The sequence below is a fragment of the Pinus tabuliformis genome, chromosome 2_1 (assembly GCF_031772625.1).
Source record: "Pinus tabuliformis cultivar Carrire ecotype Pingquan chromosome 2_1, CPIR1, whole genome shotgun sequence".
Classification (NCBI taxonomy): Eukaryota; Viridiplantae; Streptophyta; class Pinopsida; order Pinales; family Pinaceae; genus Pinus; species Pinus tabuliformis.
In genome coordinates, this window is record NC_142299.1 from 57,698,507 (window position 1) to 57,718,600 (window position 20,094).

The window sequence follows — 20,094 nt, forward strand, 5'->3', positions numbered from 1 at the left end:
GAGCCTCTTCTGCCTCTGCGCTGACCCTTCCCTTGACTCAAAATGTTGACGCAGGCTCTACGTGAGCCTCTATGTCACCCTTTTACCACTGCGTCACTCCTCCTCTTGCCTCTTCAGCTCTAGAAGAGCACTGTCTCTCGAGACAACGCTTCTCTGCTGCAAATCCTCAAATTTCTTTTGTTGGTGTCTTTAGTCCTCCTTGATCTGCAATCACTCTAATACCATGTGAAAAATCCTTAATCTAACACATCATAACCCCTACTACATTTTCTGGTTTATTATCTCCTACTTGTTCTTTGCATTAACAAGTTATTTATATGCATAAATATCGAAGTAAACACAAAAGCAGCTTTCACAAATATGCAGATCATCAACTAAAATAAACTGAGACAACACAAGAGACACCGTCATTTTTGGACAATCTTCCCCAGAAAAACACAATGTAGGAAAACCGATGCAGCATTAGAGGGTTTTATTATTAAGCAGATTCTGAATACAACTAGGGTGCCAGAAATGGCTCACCCTTGGCAGCAATACCTTATCCACAGACAAATATTCAGATTGATCAGCAACCGAATGAACGATCCCACAATGACTCTGTCTATTCTTTGTGCTGGATAGCAAAAGCTGCTCCATGCACTCTCTGGACCTATGTCACCCTCTTAGGGATTGCGTCACCCTCTCTAGCTCTGTGTCAGCCAATTAGCTCACGGTCTGTCCCACTGAATCACCTCAACGCAGCCTCTGAAGCCCTCTGCGTCAACAGCGTCAGCCTCTACAACCTCTGCGTCAGGCTCGTTACCCTCTGCGTCCTCTGCACTAGCCTCCTCAGCCTCTGCGTCAACCCTCCAAGGCTCTGCACTGCCTCTTCCGGCACTATGCTGCCTCTCTAATATGTATTCCTCGACCTCCTGTCGAGCTGTCCCTCACTACAACTGATCACTTGTTCGATTTCCTCAGTAAACCTCGCCCCAAAAAATCGAACTGACTGATCTCTCTTGGTGTCTTGGTGTGTCTCTAACTGACCCTCAAGCCTCCTCTTATACTTTTCCTGTTGATGATTCAACGGTCAAGATTAAGTCCCTAATCAACAGCTAAGATTACATATGGCTTGATCCTCATTATTTAGAACTTTCTCACCAATATTATATTAATACACATTAATATTTTAATTTTCCTAAGTTTAGACTTAGGAACCCCATTAAAAATATTAATTATTTTAATATCTCTCCATCTGGGTGGAATTTCTCCAAACAATTTATGGGTCTTGGAGATCTCATGTGCCTTAGCCTCTCCACCAATTTTCATGGCTAGAGCACATCCGATGCTACCAAAAATCAACAGTAATAAGAGTGGATACCTATAAACAGAAACCTCCTAAGAGTCTTAGCTCGAAGAAAACCTCTTATTCCAAGCAATTTTTGAAGCTAGGAGATGGTGTTACAGTCAAACCTTCATATACATGGAGAAACAGGATGCATGCCTTGAAGATCCCGCTTGGCAAATTTCAAGTGTGCTCTCACTAGCTTTAAGTTAAAGTCTTGTCACCACATCCTATAATCAGGGTAAGGTTTGCCACTTATAAGAGACTAAGATGGAGTACATTATTTTTCGAGGCTTCATCTACAATGAGATCACAAAAAAATATAACTACCTATATTAAGGATCGATGGGCCAACTAAAGGTACCTCACTTTCTTTGCGATGGAGGTTTTCAAACATAGATCATAATATCTACCTACTGCATCTAAACCAAACACCTTTAGGAGGATCACCTCTTTCTCTCAATTGTCCCCATCAAATTGAGGTAAACAACCACAAAGATCTACACCATTTAAAATTCCAATTCAATTAAAGACATTAGGTTTCTTCCTAAGCAACCAAGGGCTTGTCTAAAGCTTCTTCCCTATGGCCTCATATTTAGGATGGTTAAACTTCATTGCTCCTACGTTCCCACCAATATCATCTTACCAAGCCCCCTCAACCCTAAACACTCCAAAGGGACATCCTCTAACAATGTATCAACCATTTGACTATGATGTTCTCAAGCCCTTCGACAACCTTTTTCACTAAACCTAGTTTCAATTCTTACCATTGACCTTTGCTCATACCTTCTCTTATAGATTCTCTTCTTTTCGTTTAGCCCATTTCTATTATCCATGGTCATTGGTTGACATTAATAAATTATCTTATCTAATAACAAAAGGAGTAATTATCCCTTTCACACAAAAACAAATATGAAGGTATTAATGCACAATTTTGAAATCCAAATAATGTCAAAGCAAAAAGCCATAGAGATTGAATAGACACTACATATTAGACCAAGATCAAAAAAAGCAATGAGATGAATAACATTAAAAAAATGCCGAGTTTTTTTGGGTGGGACTACAATAAATTGTTACATTTCTTTTGGTGAAATAGCGATGCAACAAAGTATAAGAAATTTTTTACTTTGGTCCCTCATAAAACTACCTTGTTTGTCAATTCGATGAAGTCCTATCTCAAGGCCTAGAGCGAGACCTTTCCAAAAACATCGCAAAAGTAGAATGACCAAAGGAGGGGAAGTTGAGAAAAAACTCATGTATAATTTATCTAATATCAAAAGAATCTAGAACCTTTGATCGTCATTCACTACTTGAGCTAGCCAAAAAAGGAAAAAAAAGGTAATTACAAGACCTACATAAGGACTATTATCTATCATAGTTTTAAAAACCGACAAGCATGAACCGGAAACCAGCCAATTCATTAGGAAACCGCGTTGAACCGAGAAAAAACCCGGTTTGAGGGCTGACTTCGCCAAAAAATCACAAAAACCAGTCAAACCAGCTGATTTATGACAGAACCAGCTGATTTATGGTCACGCAAGTCGGTATCATCATAAACTGGTCGGCCCATTACCAAGGCTGCTACGAACAATGACAGACCCACACAGACTTTTTTCGGAAGCTTCCTAGGTGTTTGAGGAAAAGTAAGGGTTGTTTCCCTCCAAAAACGCCCTCTCCAAGTCTTTAAAAGGAGCTCACCCCCCCATTTGCCTCACAAATCTCATTTGGAGCTTTTGTGAGTTTCATTGGGAGCTTAGAGAGTTTTGAATTTTTGCTAGAGTAATGGAACAACAGAGAGTTTGAGCTAAGTAGTAGCCGCCATGTCTCCAAAAGCCAAGGATACTGCATGGACTCATTGTGATATGATTGACGGCAAACTAATTTGCAAATATTGCCAAAAATCTATAGGAGGGAGTACTAACAGGTTCAAGCAACACTTTGCTGGGATAGGAGGCCATGTAAAGCATGTGGAGCACCAAATGAAGTAATAGGGTATATTAGAGCAGAATACCTTCAACAGTTTGAGACCCAAGTCACCGAACCAATAGAGAAGTTTCTGACTCAAGCAGTTGCAAAGTTTTGGAGTCAAGACTCAATCAAATAAGTTTTATCATGATGAGAAGTTTCAAGTGATAATGTTGATTACTAATATCATATATGTAGACTTGCAGTAGGCCAGTGGCCCCATAGCTTGTAGGCCTTGTTTTTGGACTCTAGAGGCCATTTAGAGCCTCACTGATCATATATTTTGTTGCTGATATGTATTGCACTTGGTGCGATTTTGATATTTTCACCTTTACATGGTATATATATGAGCAAACTTTGCATATTTTGTGTCTATTGGTTTGGAATCATGGTTTTAAATCTTAAAAACAGTTTTTTCATTAAAAAATAATTATTTCATGTGTTTTTTTGAAACCGGTTCATTGAGATCTAACCATTCCCGGTTTGACCGGTTCCGGTTTATTAGGTGGACCAGTCCGGTCACTCGTTCTGGTTTTTAAAACTATGCTATCTATACATGAGAATCTAAGAAAGTCACTTGAACTAAATAATATAAAATTATAGATAGAGATCCACCTAAGTCCATGTAAAGACAATAAAACCTTTTCCTAGTCTCATTTTAAGGAAGAGACCCAAAGATGAGGCAAACTCTATCCCATCACTTATATGTAACAAAGTTGACAAATCTATCCAAACAAGGAAGGCAGTGATCTATTTCAGCCTAAAGCTGATGAGAGCAAACTTGGCACCAACAAAGAGGAATCCTATGTGACTTCATCCAATGCTTGCCCATGTATGCAAGAAGGATGACTCCATCTCATCTCATCCACTTCAAAAAGTGCTGAAAACAAAAAGCTATCTTAGGACCAAGACCCTCATGATATGCCATCTAAGTGCCATCCTGTCTAAGTACCCCTGTTCAAGTCCTCACAAAGTTAATAGGTGGTTTCTAAAAAGTTAAAAAACTGAATCAAAAGAAAATTTAATTTAAGTCTCCTTGAACTACGTAACAATATATGGCCCCATGCTTCCCAATGTGCTTCACATTTCCACAAGGTGTTGGTTCTTCCTTCAAGGAAACTGTAAAAATAAAAGAATGCATATTGTCCCTAAAAAAATCTGTGACCCTATTGTCTACGGAGCAGTTAAGCCTCCAAAGGGATACGCAGGCTGTCTGCCGCTGCAATAGGCAGTTTGATGTGTTACCAAAAAGAGGAAACAGAAACGAGAGAAGAAGCAAACTTACCTGGGCAGGTATCAGTCAGAACTTTCAGAACTCCTAAGCTTACCCTTGCCTGAGCTATGGCTATAACATTTCAGTACATTGTAACCCCTTCCGTGTTTCTTATTATATGATATTGATTCGAAATTTACTAATTTACTAATGTAGTACCAAGCGCAGAAATGGATATAAGGCAAAGAAATAGGTCTGGTCACGTTTCTGGTTATATAGGAGTTGGTTAGTGACAACTGTCGTCCATGTGGTACGGTAATTTTAAAATTTCACTCTCCAGCATTCCCAAAAAGTTGTTGTCCGTGTTTATTTTAATTAGGGCTCCCTAGCAGAAAGAATAGAAGGGTGGAAGCAGTCTGCATAGAACGGAACTCGGACAAAAAGACCAGAAGCAATTTGCATGGAACGACAGTAACCTAAAGACGAGAGTTATCTTCACTTCTGTATGGAAAACAGTTTCTAATTCGACCCAGGTAATAAAAGCACATAAATTTTGCAGCTCTTAAACCCCGTGGAATCTTTGAAAAATAATGTTGCATACATCAGTTTTGTTTTTCCTTTTATTGGAGGACAAACGAAATTTAACCCTAAATTTCTCTCTATAGCTTGTCATATTTCCAAATATGGTCACCATGCCTCAGCCTCCATGGAACGATGATGCACCCTAGAGCCGAACCTTATCTTCTCCTCTCTGTGTGGAAAATTTTCTAATTCGATCCAGGACAAAAAAAAAAAAAACATGCAAATCTCTGCCGCTCATAATCTCCTTGGAATCTCTGGAAATAAAAATTTGCATAAATCAGAATTTTGGAGGATAAACCAAATTTAACCTAAAATTTCGCTCTTTCGCTTGTCGTATTGGCAAATATGGTCACCAAGTCTCAAAAATGGATCTGCCTGTGATAAACTAGTCCCAAAACAAAATTCAAGGATATATTTCAAAATTCGCAATGACGCAATAAATTATCCACGGCCTTGAAAGCAAAAATTTTACAAACAGACAAAATATAAAACAAATGCATTTTCTGCCCCAATTTCTCTAACAGGAATAACAATAACACCCTACCGCCACATTGCATGAATTGAAAAAGCCTCAAATACTAAAAATACTCCGATGCCGTTACAGAAATTGTCTGTTATAAAGCGTTTTCAAAACCCTGTAATCAATCTTTAAGAGAAAAAACGATCCAAAGCTCAAATCTTTCGAACAGATACAGAATTTTTATTCAAGAATGGCGTAAAGATGCAGAAAACTTACTTGATCAGTCTTTAATGTGCTATACCCATGGCAAGGCCCTGAAGCACCAAGTTTCTTCCTACACAAGGCATTCCACACGTTAATTGTTTTCTACATCCCTTCGATGCGCAGAAGATTGAAATTATTAATTGCGAATACATATTTATACTGGAGTTTCGCTTCGCATATGGTTATGATAGTATACGTGGTGTGGTTTTGCTTGACTCGACTCGAGTTAAGTTAAGAGGACGAAGGATCATCAACCCAAAGAAATACGTCCCGGGAGTTTCGGTCCACCAAAATATTAGGTGGCTTTTATTAATGAAAATAATATTATAAATTGAGAAACTCATCCTGTTTTAACTTCATTTAATTTAAAATTTAATAGTGTTTTGTTTACACTGTTTTGAATGGAAAATGACTGAGTGTATTGTTAAGCAATGTTTGAATTCAAATAGTTTTACATGTTTAATTAAAAAATAATAATAAAACTCCAATTATTTTGCTTTTATATTAATATATATATATATATATATGGGTGAATGGAGAACTTCAATAGGTATCATTACCTTTATAGAGATGATGATGATCATACAAAGGTTAAATTTAATGTGTTCATTTTTCTTTGTTTATGGAGGGAATTTTTTTGAAAACTAAAGTGCAACTCCAACTTATTAGTTAAATTTGTCTAACATTGATATCCTAAGCTAATTTTGAACAAATCTTGTGTATCAATAAGCGATTTGAACAAAAATGGGATGCTTTGCAATCAATACTAAACAAAAAGACCACAGCTCATATAGCATTTTATTAGTGCTCTTGAAATGTGTGAGGATAACTAAACAATAATGATATGTTATATAGCATCAATAATAACATTTATGGATATGAAACAATATGAGTACACCTTTGTTTGTTGTTTCCTTCTTTTCGATTCATGCTTCTCTTCTTTGATAACAAAGATGGAGATTCTCCCCATGGTGGATATGTATACAAAGGGTTGCTCTCCCCAACTTGGATTAGTGTCGTAGACATAAATGAAGAAGGCAATTTGCCTTCCAATTGATAGCATGCATGACCTCCTACACATAACACCCTGGAAGCAATGTGAACCCACCTATGGGAACCTGTAGTGCATCTACAATTGATCATGTGGAACTTGGGAGAAGTACAATCAATTTGGATCTCGACTTGCAAGGGAATTTCGAGTGTCATTACAGAACGAATTGGATAATGGAAATAGCATAATGTTAAGGGGAGGTTGGTTGAGGACAAATATACAAGGGTCGATGCTTGTTGCATCCATATAATCTATCAACCATGGGTAGTAGGAAGTCAATGTGGTGTTGTTGGTTTTGGAAGGTTGTTTCATGGAAGCTTTGAGGAATGTGAGACTAGTGATCTTTCCCTACAGGAAACTTTTCAGACAAAGCAATTCCCTCACTGGAACAACCTGCAATAGTCATTGCCTCTACGGGTCATTTGGTCTAATCGTCATTCCAATTTGGAATTATGCTTCAATTTTAGAAATGTTGAAAATGCAACAAGATGATGGAGCTTAGTGGAAAGGAGTCGCCTTCACTAAGTGGGCCTGCAGGCTATTTTTGGCGCAAATTCTATTTTTAGACATATGGATCATGGTCTATGAGTCGCAGGATGCTATTTGTGGATGATTGGTCATGTTGGTAAAAATAGATGGACTTCTATTTTTAGACATATCGGGAGAGTCTATTTTTAGACTGCCAAGTCTAAATATAGAACAGTCGAATATTATTAGCTCTTAATAATATTTGGACTATAAACATTATCTTATTCTCTTGGAGCACTTCAGTTCGAGCTACGGATGTGGCACATGCGGCTGTCAAAAGGAAATACGCTTTTCTTATGGGTCAGTTGAGCTATTGCATGAGGGACTTCAGTTAGAACTCAAGTGGTTGAGTTCTGGTGGAGTTGATTGAGGAGTTGATGGAGTTGTGTTCAGCTTGACTTGGTTGAACTAGTTGTATTTAGTCTAACTAAAGAATACACTAGTGATGAGTTGTGTGAATTAATTATTAATTAATTCACTAATTATTAACTCATAAAGCAATTGAAGAATACATCAGTTAACTCAGTGCATGGACAGTTCAGTGGAGACAGGTGTTAGAGGTAAGTGAAAGGGCAAGACAACTGTCAGTTGTGACTATAGTTGTGCATGAGATTTGCACAATCAATGGATTGAGTAATGCCAATGAGGATTGCGTGGTCACACACTAGGTATAACGAGTTTGGTTCAGCCATTCATCATTATTCTCTTGCAGGATTGCGCAGTGGAGGCAGGCAAACAGTGGAGGAGATTTGAGGCATCAGATCTGAGCTAGTTTGTGTGTAACAGGTGGAGATAGTACTGAGTACTTGCGAGGAGTATTGTACTATGTATTGTTACATGTTCTCAATCAATATAATATACAGATAGTTGGGGTTTTCAGTTGTATGCTTTCCCTGGGTTACATACTGTGTTTATATGCGCATGCGATTGATGTTTCATTGTTTTTAATTCCGCAAAATTGATGATCAACGTAGAGGAGATTATGTATTATGCATGTATTCGGCAATAGTGTATAATCAGGATAATCTCTGTGAATAAGTGTCATATTATTCAAAATTTCTACAAGAAATCTTTCTTAATACATTGAACTCAAATTTTGAATTTGTGGGTTTCCAGTTTTGTATCCCTTCCCTAGGATCAACTATTATGTGGGGCTTGTTTTTCTTACTGCAATTAATTTTGGTCCTCATCTCCTTCGTTGCTATGATCTCCCTTCTTTGTCTCATCTCGTGCTTCCCAGGTTTCATCCCTCTATGTTTACCTCTCTTGTGCTTTGTTTTATTATTCCTACCCCTCCCCCTATCTCTATCTTCCTGCATAACTCTCTCGACACTCCACCTACTTCCATTTCGCTAGCTTTCCACTTAGATTCCACTCTTTGTTTCAAGCTTATCGCTATGGCTAGGTGTCGAGTATCTACTCCTCGATGCAATGGCATATGAGGGTGTCTTAGTCTCTCCCCTCGTTAAGAGTATAATCCCTCTTCAACACACAAACTCGAGCCTAATCAGGAGCTTGGCAGCAATGGAACAATACAAGGACATAATCCATGTAGTGGTTCAAAGAGCCATCTCAAACACGAAAGAGCATGGTCGACAATCAAGACGCTACATTCTTAATAGACACGTGGATTAAGAAACCAGGAACTAGATTCCAAATGTGGGGAATTCCACTAGAGCCAAGACTACCTCTTGCATGCAAACTAATAATCTTTATTGGCATATAAAGACCCTAATAGGTAGAGTCCTAACTAATAAGGAAATTACACAACCATAACTAATTATATGCATGACAAAACTATTAAACAAAGTTGATAGGCTCAATAGAAAAGTCACAATCCTTGCTAAGAACTTGGCAAACCTTAACTTTTCCTCCTCTAATAATGATAATGAGCCACAACCACTAGTTCAAGTGGATAGTCTTGTAATAAGAAGCCCAAGTGAGTCATTCACTTGCAACAGAACCTCTTTTATGTTCATGTTATTAATATGTCCATTACTATAGAGTTTATTTTCTTTGTTAGAAACATTGTCAATTTAACAAATTCTCATATATCGAACATTATTAGCAATCTTAAAATTTTGAACTTATGCTACTAGTCTAGTTTTCCAAGTGGCAGACTAGCAGCTAATGATAATTGTGTGTATCATTTTTTTTAAAGTAATATGAATGGTCTATCTTTACAAAAAAACAAAGATGAAGATTCCTCATTTTCAGTCTGGATAAAACTAGCACATATGTTTTCGATTTCTCTACATTGTCCTTGCCAATTAAGGTTATAGAAAACCAACATGACCTCTCTAGAGACTAAGTCCCTCTCGAGATATTGAATCTACTTCTTTCTTCATTATTATTAAGGGATTAAAAAAGGTACATGACAATTTGACATATCTCCACTATCCAATCTTGCACCCTCAATCAAATTCCAAAATAAGAATGTCTATCAATGTTAACTAAAAAACAATCTCAACATGTATATCCATATTTATATGAATATAGATATTTTTTTCGAAATATATATAGAGAGGGAGAAAGAGAGAGAAGAGAGATGTTTAATTTATCTATTTAACGTTTGAATAAAAAATGATATCTATTTAGAAACAAATTTTATTAATGTTGACTTTAGTTTGGAAAAAAAAACACTGTGTAAAGTGTATGCATTAAAAAAAGTTCTAAATACTAATAAAGCTAAAAAAATATTAACATATAAATTATATATAAATAATAAAATTATTTAAAATGGAAACAACTTTAATTATTTTTAACAACAATATTTTTCCAAAAATATTTTTTCCAATTCATTTTTTTAATTATAAAAAAATGAACATCCCTAATATGAAATAATTTTTGAATATACAAAACTTTATAATCATATTTTTATTAAAACAATATAAAGTTACAATTTTTTCTTTAATTTTAATTCTTTCAAATAAATTAGCTTTAAACCACAAATTTCTATCAGATTCTTTATTACTAATATATTCTAAAATTCTTAAGTTTAAAATATTTAACTAGGTCGTATAGCTAGCATTCCCTGCGACTTAGTTTAATTATTGAATTTTGAAAGATATTAACCAAGTATTATTTCATGTTCTTCATCATTAATGTAAATTTATATATGCTTAGCATGTTCTCCCATGTGCAACTTTATTATTTATTTGCAAATATAATAGGAAATTTGTATTTGATGATTCTTTGTTAAAAAGAAGCACATCAATGTATTTTTTTAATATTATACTCATAATTGTTTTATAATTTGATGTTTATTGAAAATTTTAAAGCTAAAATTTTCTTGAAAAGCTAAAATTTACTTGAAATTTAATTAAAACAAATGTTATATAGTAGCTAGTACTCATCGCTTAATTTAAATATAGCTAAATTAAAGTAAAAACATTGAATTCATGTTAGTGTTAAAATTTAGAATTTAATCAATTTAGGTTTTACTAATGGCTTAGTTAAATTAAAGTAAAAACATTGAATTCGTGTTAATGTTAAAATTTAGAATTTAGTCAATTTAGGTTTTACTAATGGCTTAGTCTAACTTATAGACGAAAAAACCTTTTTCATCGGAATTCACCAAAATCCAGCAATACAATTTCAAGATTTGTTGTTTTTTAAAATACATTTTTGAATTCATAAATCAATTCAACACTCTGAAAACTAGGGCACTCCAATTACGCAGATTAAACAATTTAAACTCAAGTTTAAAATATATATATATCAAATTTTGATTAAATTTTTCTTTTGACAGAAACGGCTATGGAGTGATTATATTCATCTTGGCCTGAATGCCGAAAATCTGTTTACAATGAGGATGTCTAAATCCTGGTGCGTCTCACTGTTGAGAGTGAGAATGCTGCTGAAACTTGAGGTCTTCTTCCTTGCTTGGGTTTCTATAGATTCTATTTCCGAAATTTTTCCCCACTTGGAAATACAAACAAATTTATTTAAGATCAAGCAGTAAAACATGATGATAAACAGCTTATGGGATGGGTTCCCATGATTCTTCTCTGTCTTTCATCTTGACCCCGAAGAGAGGAGGGCAACTTTATTGGCTTCACTGTTCGCATCTTTATTATGAGTTCTCAACACATGATAGTAATTCAACTTCTGAAAACCGTTTTCCAAGCCCTTAATTCTGGATATCAGCCTAGCTAGCTTAAGATCTCAAGCTGGGGAATTGGAGACCATTGCATTTATGATGATCTAGAAGTCACCTATAACTGTTTCTTCCTTTATGTTCAGCTCCTTAAGGGTCTTGAGGCCTTGCAAGAGTGCCAAAGCTTCAGCTTGGATGTTGGTTGAGTGTCCAAGCCCCTAAGCATAGGAGTGTATTTTTTCCCCAATTGAATTTACAACAACACCTCCTGCACCAACTCTACCCGGATTGCCCTTAGCTGTCCCATCGAAAAAGAGAGAGTGCCTTGAATGCGATTTGAGCCAGTCTTGAAAGTCTACTTCCGATTTACTTATTTGCCAATCTTTAAAAGGGTGGACAGTTCTATTTGCTGGTTGAAATTGTAAGTCAAGGAATGAACCCCAAGTGATATCCTGCTGGCTGAGGCTAGAATCATCTTTTATATCAGTCAAACATTCCTTTAATTGACATTTGATCTTGACTTCAACGGCCTTGTGATGTTGTCTAAAATTTCTAAAAATTCTTCTATTACGTTCTAGCCATATCTGCCAGCGAATAACTTTTGGAAGGATAGCCCATGATGTTTTGATTATCAGGTTTTTAGGAGGGGGACCAGGATATTTGTTTGCCCAATTGGAGAAAAGATCAGCGGTGGAACAAGGGAGCAAAAAGTTGGTATCCAAGGAGTAAATAAGGGAGAACCAGATCTACTTGGAGAAGATGCATTCCAGAGTTAAATGGGTTGATGTCTCAGCATTTTCGTTGCATAGCGAGCAAATAGAGGGACCGTAGAAACCTTTTTTCTGCAATCTGTCAAACGTTAGGATTCTGCCATGACAGAGAAGCCAGGCAAAAAAATCAATTTTGGGCCATGACTGGAAACGCCAGACCCCCTGCCAAGGTGCTGGATTGGGGGGGACATGTGGTCTCTCGTTCAACTTAGCATATCCCGCGGAGACAGTATAGCCTCTGGCTTTCAGCCCCCAGCCTTTCGCATCTTTTTTCCTCCTGTGCGTGGGCGCCAGACCATGGAGAAGATCGAGCAGCGTGGCCCATTCGTTGGTCAGATGGACTGGCACTCCAATTCTTTTCCACCCTGCCCAATCAGTATCGTTCCAGAGAGAAATGCCCCACAGCGTACTCAGCCCCTCTCTATCCATCTAGTCTCACAACACTCCAGTGGGGCTCTGTCTTCAATCGGATCCATATGCATGATTTTATCAGTCCAAATGTTGATCTTTTTGCCGTTTCCAGGGATCCAGTGGGTGTGATCCTTGATTAGAGTAGCAACTTTGGCATACAGCTTGAGGAAAGACGAGTTGGGCAAGCAGATCACATTGTCTAAGCAGCTAGAACGTGGACCTCGGAAGTATTTTTTTCCAGAGGGCCAATTGGGCCCAGCTAGGATTGGGCGCGATGATCCTCCAGATGATCTTAGCTGCCATAGCCACATTTTGATGCCCAAAGTTTTTGAAGTTTAAACCACCCTCCCACAATGGCTTGGAAATGGATTCCCAACTGATAAGGGGCATCTTGTTTTCGTTCTGTTTTCCTCCCTTCCAGAAGAACCTCCATATGAACTCTTCCATTTTTTTTAGTATGGTTGCTGGAGCAAGCATCCCGGCAAATTGAAATAGAGGGAGGCTAGAAAGCATTGATTTGATAAGGATAGATTTGCCAGCAGAGTTGAGCCAGGTGAAACCCCAGGCTTGGATCCTAGACTGGAATTTTTCGAGCTGAGGGAGCCAGTCTTTGCTTGTAGGTCTTTTGTGAGCAACAGGAAGGCCCAAGTATTTGAAAGAAGTCCAAGAAGAGGAGGCTGCAAACCCCAGACATCTAGAAATAGCAGAGAGCAATCTGGGCGGGGTGTTCCAGCTGAAGATGTGGCATTTATTATTGTTTACAACGCTGCCTATGCCCTTGCTGAATTCTTCCAGAACTGCTTTAAATTTAGAGGCAGAGGAGAGAGAGGCAGCACCCAAGAGCAGAGTGTCATCCGCAAATAAGGCATGACTAATTTTCTTGACCCCTCTTGCGATACACAGTCCATTAATATCTTGATCTTGCATTTTTTTGTCTAGCAGAACGCTGAGAACAGAGGCTTGCATGACAAATAACAGAGGGGAAAGGGGACACCCCTGCCTAAGCCCTCTCGAAGCTTTGAAAAAATCTGTGGCTCTTCCATTTACAAGAGGAGCAATCCATGGCTCCGAGATGCATGCCCGGATCCAGTTAATGAAATTTGTTCCAAAACCAAACCTGCTCATGACTTTTAAAATAAAACTATGATTTACTCGATCAAAGGCATTTGCTAAATCAAGTTTAATCACCATACCTTGTTCTTTTCGAAGAAGACTTGAAAGAATTGCCTCCTGTACTAGGGTGAAGTTGTCCACGATCTGCCTCCCTTGGATGAAGCCTCCTTGATTCTCCGGGATTATTTTGGGAAGAATGTGGTTCAATCTAGTTGCTATTACTTTTGTGATTAGTTTGTACCCAGTATTGCATAAGGAAATCGGATGGAATCTACTGAAGTTGCTGGCGCCTTTTTCCTTAGGTATGAGGGCTAAGAAGGCAGAATTTATGCTGCCGCCTATTTTCTGAGTGTTTTGTGACTTTTGAATCATTTTGAGCAGGTCCTTTTCAACAATCGGCCAACAGACTTTGAGAAACCTGGCAGAGAAGCCATTCGGCCCAGGGGCCTTATCCGGATCCATATCATAAAGGGCTTTTTTAATTTCATCTTTAGTGACTTTGTTTGGCCTCCAAAATTTCGTTCATGCAAGGAGAAATTGCAGAAGGAATAGAGTCTAACAGATCTAGGGATTGTTGCTGATCCTGTTCTTCACTGTACAGGTTTAGAAAATGGGCATAGGCTGCTTTCTTAATGTCTGCAAACTCCTTGTAAGTGTCGTTGTCCTCCTTAATCTCAGAGATAGTGTTGAAGCATTTTCTGATCTGTGCTTGTTTATGGAAAAAAGCAGTGTTTCTGTCTCCAGCTTTGAGCCAGAGATTTCGAGATTTTATTCTCCAGTATTCCTCTTCAGCTAAACAGGCCTTATGATAACACTATTGCAGATGGGCCTCTTGATCCAGAAGTTCCTCTGTGACTATAGCATTCTCCATATGCGTTTGATGAGTGGCAAGGGAGACTTTAATATTTTTTCTTTCTATATCAGGTTTGGATAGGTTTTTAGCCCATCTTTTTAGTGCTCCTTTTACCCTTATGAGCTTTTATTCCCAGATATAGAAAGGAGATCCTTTAACAGGTTGACTCCAACAATCCTTGACTAATTGCATGAAGTCTGGCTCCTTGACCCAGAGGGGACTGAATCTAAAGGGAATAGGACCCAAATCAAGATGGGCTAGAAGATCTAGCTTTATGGGTTTATGATCAGAGATACTGCTAGCAAGGATGTGCATTCTGGGCTCTAAACTAAGCAACAAGTAGGTGCTTTGAATGAAAAATCTATCTAATCTGGCAGTATTATGACCAGGGCCTAATCTTTTATTGGTCCAAGAGTACTTACCGGAAGAAGGCTTGATATCCAGCAAGTCCCAGTCTTGCATGAGATCCTCCGCCCATTTTCTTGTTGAATCTCGGACTGCACTACCTCCCCTTTTTTCAGATGAGTGAAGGGTGAGATTGAGGTCTCCAGCAATAATAATATTTTCCAGGTTCATTAAGTCTGCTTGATGTCTTATCGAGTCCCAACAAACCTTTTTTTCCCCCGCACTGACTGGAGAGTAAACGTTGAAGATGCAGAGTATTTCTTTAGTATCCAAATTCTGCATTTTCAACATCAACCAGTGAGTATTGCTAGCCTCACTGATGACTACAAATTTATTGGCGTTCCATAGAGTGCCAATCCCTCCCGAGGCGCCCTTGGCAGAGACTGCTCTTGCTTCACTTTTAAACCAAAGTTTCTTGCTTGCTTGAAGGAAGACTATGTCTTCCAGCTTAGTCTCCTGGACGAGAAGTATGTCTAGAGTTTCTGTTCTTATCAGGCTTCTCATGGCTTCTTCCTTGACTTTACTCCCCATACCTCTGCAGTTCCGGGAGATGACCTTCATTATTTATGTTTCTGGTGGGCTCCCTTGGAGCCTTGGGGCTGGTTTTTCAGCATTCTGGGCTTTGAGGCTAGCAGTTTTTCCAGAGTTGGTTGGCTGCCTTGTAATTTTTCCTTGTACGTCTCCTCCTCTCTTTTTTCCCTGTCCGTTTTATGGCCTCTCGTAGATCTTCTTACCAAGGCTTGGGACTCTCCTATTTCTCCTTCCTCTTCTGACTCATCTGTGTCCTACTCTTCTTCATTATCTTCTAAGTTCTTACCTTTGGGGTTTTCAGCGCTTGTACCTTTGAGGGAGGCTGCATATGTACCTTTTCTTGGAGAGACTAGTTTTTGGTTCTCGATCTCCTGAGTAGCTTCTGTCTCCTTTTGGATCTCTACCTCCTGGGTTTTCTCTGGTTGCGAGCTGAGAGGGTCGAACTTGTTTTCTGAAGTTGGATTAGTCAGGATATGTTGAGCAGAAGACTGATGAGGTCCTTTTCCACTAGGTCCTCCCAACTTCTGTGACTTGGAAGGTTTGGAGCGCTTGACTTGATTCCGTCCATCCTCCTTCCCCTGCACAGCCTCGTTGTTGGTTGGGCAGCCTCTGGCGAAGTGACCATAAACATGACATTTCCAACATTTGAAGGGCAACTGCTCATAATCCAGTTTCTGCAGATGCGTCCAACTTCCTACACTTATTTTGATGGCCTCAGGAAGCCCTACCTCCAGATCTACTTCTACACAAATCCTGGCGCAGTCGTATTGATCCTTATTGTTCGCTCGATTTATAAATTTCCCCAAGGCATTTCCAATGTGCATCAGTGAGTCCCAATTCTAACAATGGACTGGGAGATTCGAGAGTCTAACCCACACCAGAACTGCTTTGGGCACATCTACTACCGGATCGAAATCCGGGGTCCATTTGTTCAGATACAATGCCTGAGGGACCATGAAGTAGGGGCCATTTTGGAAGATCAAATCTTTGTCTTCCTTTGCAGTGAATTCGAAGAGAAAGTATCCTCTTCCCAGAAAGTAAGAAGTAACATTTTCTTTGATCAACGGCGCCCAGTTTCTGTTGACCCAGCTCTCAATGGTTTTTGGAGATGGCCATAGCCCAGTAAACTGGTCGATGAGAGCCCGTTCAGCCAAAGACAAAGCAACTTGGATCGGGTTTCAGGAGGGAGAGAGATCGTTGGGATATCATCCAGCTTTTTGACAAATTTCGAGACTTCAAAGTTCTTCTTCTTTGGAAGCCCTGCCAGAAGTTGATTGAAGGCCTTAGAAGGTGAGAGTGGCTGAGAAGGAGGAGGGGGTGACTGGGGAGAGCCCAGTGCCTCCATGACCGCGAGCCCTAGGGGATGGGCTTGTCAAAACCGGTGCAGACCTCCATTAATCAGCACGCCCGTAGAGGTGAAAGGGAGCCCCAGGCAGATCCACTCGCAGGGAGCAGGGCGGCCGAGAGCAGACACGCTCGCAGATAGTCGAATGCGCAGGTGCGGACTCCAGGGTTTGCAGCGGGAGCCGAGATTACAGTATCAGCCTTGCTTTTTGGATCCAAATTTTGATTAAAATTAACCATCATGAAAAAAAGTAATTTAATCTATAAGTTAGACTAGGCCTTTACTAATTGGTAGATTGAGATATTTTGTTTATTGTAGTACTTCATTGTGAGAGTGGAGAGTCTAATCCTACTCAACCACAACAATAGTCTTATTAGTCTCTCCCATAATATAAAAATTTATTTCCATGGACATTTTCAATAGCTATAGTTGTTTTAAAAACATAGTATTTTCTATACTTTATTAAATTGTTTTGCAAAATTAAATGATTATAAGAATATTGTAGTTAAAGAAAACAATTTATTTTTTTAAAGATAAAATTTAAAATTTTTAATAGTTTAATCTCTAAAACTTGACTATGTCATTGAAATTAGATTATTATTAATCGTCTAATTAAATTACTTGATTTTGTACTTATTATTATATTAGAATATAATTAATTTGTATTTATTATTATATTAGAATTTAAAAATATAATTTAATTATTATTAACTACATGGTTTGGCGAAATATGAATCAAACTCGGTAACCCTGACATTGATCCAAATCTGTTTGTTTCGGAACAAAACACCAACTTCTGATCCGATCCTTGCTCGAATCTTCTGTCAACTTTTAGTACACGCATTGGACCTAATGCAAATATATCAGTATCACATGCAAAAATCTCCCAAGATTGTTGGAATCTCTGGCAGGACATAATGCAAATATATATCATATCAATCTCATAGGGTAGGAATAATTTGATATCAATCAAAATAAATCTGCGGAGATTAAACCATTACATTTTATTCAACTTTCAATCAGTTCGTGCCATTATGAATGTCGTTTCAACTATTTTTAATTGACATATATATTGTTAAACGTGTTGCACACTTTCTCTTAAATTGATGAAATTGTCCGACCTAAAGCACAGAACCTCATCCTTCCATATAAAAAATGATTAATTGAAAGCGAAGATTAAAGCAATCACGTTGAGTTATTATGAAGGTCGTGTCAATTAAATTTAAATTAACTCGATGCTCGTAGGATAAATTAACGTCTAAAGGCATTGACTGCTTGCATCTGATGAATTACAATCCGAAAGAAGACCCTGGGGCCTAGGCGATGGATTGAAGTTAATGTATTTACTCATTTAAAGAACATTAAATGTCAGTACACATTTCAGAATTGATGAACTGACGACTTTGTACCTTTGTCTAGTCATTCACACGAGGCGTGGATTTTGTTTTTTATTTCTGCTGGTTTGAGATGCGGTTAGAGTCTGCAAAATTGAATTATTCAAAGTATTTTTAATGATGTGTAAGATGTTTTTAATAGAAGAATATTGTGTTGTAAAGTACATATAATGATGGCAAAATAAGAGCCTAGGCAAATTACCCAATCAAATTTGAGAAAAAATAAATTTAAAAAATTTAAAGAAATATTTTTTTCCTTTCTTTCTAATGTTTACATTAAAAAACCTATATCAATTTTTAATTCATTGAGATTTAATATCACAATCAAAAGTATTTTAAATATGTTATTACCCTTTGAAACGGGGAATAATAATTTGAGAAAAGCATATGTGATAAAGAATTTTAGTAATAGAGAATTTAATAAAAAATTGTCATTAAAAGTTTAATATTTAAAAAAAATAAAAAATTATTTCAATAAAGTTAAATAAAAATAAAGAATTATTAATCTTTTTTCAAAATAGAATTTAATAATTTTATTTAATTAAATAAAATTATAAATTTAACACAAAATTATTTTTTATCTGTTTTTAGTTTTGATTTATTTTTTAGTTAATTAAATAAAATTATAACTTTAAAAATAAAATTCAATTTATTTTCTTTGTTTTTAAATAAATCAAAAAATAATAATATTAAATAATTTATATATTAAATTGTGAGTCATTATTACATAAACGTTGTATTATTCATAAATATATGACATAGTCCATTAGGTTAGTGCTCCTTAAATATTATTTTTCTTAAATAATTTACAATTAAATTGTGTCTCATTATTGCATACACTTTATATTATTCATAAATAGATCACAATGCACTATGTTAATCCGTGTCAATTTTTTTAGTCAACTAATCATAAGTTTTTTAAAAAATTATCAATAAAAATATATATTATTATATGAAAGAAATTATTATTATTTAACAATTATTATGTCACACATAATAATGGTTAAATAATAATAATTTAACAATGGTCTGATTAACTTTCACATATAGTATTGTTTTTTTTTTTTTCATTAGTCTAGCTTACACGAAAAGAAAATTCAGTATTTTTACAATGTTTACTATGGTTTTGTGCGTTGATTTTTATCGGACGTCATCCCTTTGTCGCATACCCACTCCATTCCCCTAGGGATGACGTTCGCACGAACCTCGTCCCCCGCCCAGATTTTCCTTATTTTTAACTTTAATTTCTGGCAGGGCTCCGCACCTATGCTTCAAAAGTATGGTGGTCCAATGCTCGCGAGTAGGGTGGTCCAGTGCGTGCGAGTATAGATGGATTCGAGTTGGATAGGAAAGTTTAATTCAAAATTGTTAAGATTGAAATTTGAGCAATAATTTTGATTTATGGAATTAGAAAAATATTTCATTTTGGAATGTGATGTATTCAAAGACATCAAAGAAAGTTATGAAAATATGTTAGCATCAGTTTCTTGGCATTGTCTTTTTAGAGAGGGGATTGTTGGAAGGTTGAGCCAGCGCATCATCAATTTGAATCGGAAAAGGATTGAATTGCAAAAAGCGAAAACAAGGAACTAATTGTCTCATAGACTATTTTTAGTCTTGTGGACCTTAAAATATCGTTTCATTTCATTTATGTCCTACACGCCCTAGAGTTTTCCACCTCTTGGAAGTCATTTTGGTATAGTTGTAGTTATTTGATTCATATGTCGAAGCTTTGCTTCATTTGTTTTGTTCTTTTCACAGAGCGTAGTATTCCTATAGAAGAAGT

The 20,094-nt window shown here is 37.0% G+C and overlaps 1 protein-coding gene across 2 annotated transcripts in view; it reads right to left on the minus strand.

The window, feature by feature from the left end:
* Positions 1 to 5,978, minus strand: part of LOC149198765 (cyclin-dependent kinase F-4-like) — a 91,242-nt gene extending 85,264 nt beyond the window's left edge. For both annotated transcript variants that reach the window (XM_089402154.1, XM_089402153.1), the window contains exon 1: positions 5,821 to 5,978. The gene's annotated coding sequence lies outside the window, so the exon portion shown is untranslated. The remainder of the gene's footprint in view (positions 1 to 5,820) is intronic.
* Positions 5,979 to 20,094: the final 14,116 nt, after the last annotated feature.